The sequence below is a fragment of the Penaeus monodon genome, chromosome 31 (assembly GCF_015228065.2).
Source record: "Penaeus monodon isolate SGIC_2016 chromosome 31, NSTDA_Pmon_1, whole genome shotgun sequence".
NCBI classification, from domain to species: Eukaryota; Metazoa; Arthropoda; class Malacostraca; order Decapoda; family Penaeidae; genus Penaeus; species Penaeus monodon.
Window position 1 is genome coordinate 30,556,778 of NC_051416.1, and position 1,498 is coordinate 30,558,275.

Below are 1,498 nucleotides of genomic sequence, written 5' to 3' on the forward strand. Positions count from 1 at the left end.
CATTATGTTATCTCTCCATTTTCCAACCTAGTTCCTCCTATATTTTTTCACTTCACATCACACTCGTACTTGACTGAACGTAGTATGGTAGATGTATGTATATTTTTTTTTTTCCATTTTGCTACAGTAGGTGGCACTAACACTTTCTCTGTAGTCTGCCGAGTAGTCCTATATTAGTCTGTGTTTTATTAATCATACTTATGTAGAGTAGCGCCTAATAATCTGTTTAGCACAGTGCTCGGTACAATCCTGCATATATACCCTCAGCTTCCAGCCATTTTTTACTGTATATATTTTATATATTGTAAACTTTGTATATAATGTACTATGTCCCCACCCCCACCCCTCCCACAAAGTACTGCACTGTACTTTAACTATTTGATCCCATTTGTGTAGAAGTATCCATTTTTTTTTACTTATTGTCGAAGAAATCATCATCCCTATATTATTAGCATGTTAGACCCCTCCGATGTTTGGTATCTCACAAGTTGACATGAAATCGTGGGACTCCATCGTATATACTGTTAGATGGTAGACGATGAATATGTTGGACAACTATTTGCGTTGTGGACGGAGTGCCACGCCAAATGGCACTGGAAACAATATGTTAAATTGCTCCGCTGGCGTTAATGTATTAGATTATGTGATAAACAATTTGGTGTTAAACTGAGTATTAACATATTAAACTGCAACATGATAATGTGTATATTAAACTCCAACGCAAATTGTTTGTTTAAACTCATTGCAATTATTATTAATAAACTAAAATACCCTTTTTTTACCAAATGGTATGTTAGACAGTATTGTATACATATTTTCTATCCACATACTTAACACTTGTTGGTGTTGTTAATATTGCAAAATATCTAATATTAACACCAACTGGAAGCTGCGACCTGACCTTACATCATCATTCTCCATTTTTTTTATTAACTTCCTAGGGTCATCTGGCGGTCAAGTTCCTCCTCTCCCCATCTTTCCCTCTGCCCCTCCCTCCCTCTCGCCCTCCCTCCCCTCTGCCCCTACCTCCCTCCCCTCTCGCCCCCTCGCTTCCCAATTAGAGGTCGACTCCTGTCCCCTCCCTCTTTTTCATTATTCTTATCCCGATCTTACTTTTAACTTTTATTTAGGGGTCACGTCGGGGTTTATATTTACTTCCCTCCTTCCCCTTGCCGTCACCTGCTTTTCTCGACTCATCTCCCCTTCTCCGTCTTCATTGCAGGTTGCTTTGTGCCCTCTGAATTCACTCCAGTCGTTAGGGTTACCTTTACCCCTTATGCCCCTGGTAATGCTCCCCTGCCATATCTGCTCTCAGCACCCTAGCATTATCCTAGTTTACCCTCCGCCTCTTTATGACGTTATCTGGACTTACCGCGCCTCTTTCCCTCTTCCGCCCCGCCCCATCCACGGTTTACTTCGGAGCGCCTGATTTTATCTCTGTTTTATTTAAGGATATCTTCCCTTCTCCCTCCCTCTCTTACCCTTTCACACATTTCCC

At 41.1% G+C, this 1,498-nt stretch overlaps 1 protein-coding gene across 1 annotated transcript in view; it reads left to right on the forward strand.

The window, feature by feature from the left end:
- Window positions 1-1,498, forward strand: part of LOC119592950 (muscle calcium channel subunit alpha-1-like) — a gene marked incomplete at its 5' end in the record, with an annotated part of 130,968 nt that overhangs the window by 3,068 nt on the left and 126,402 nt on the right.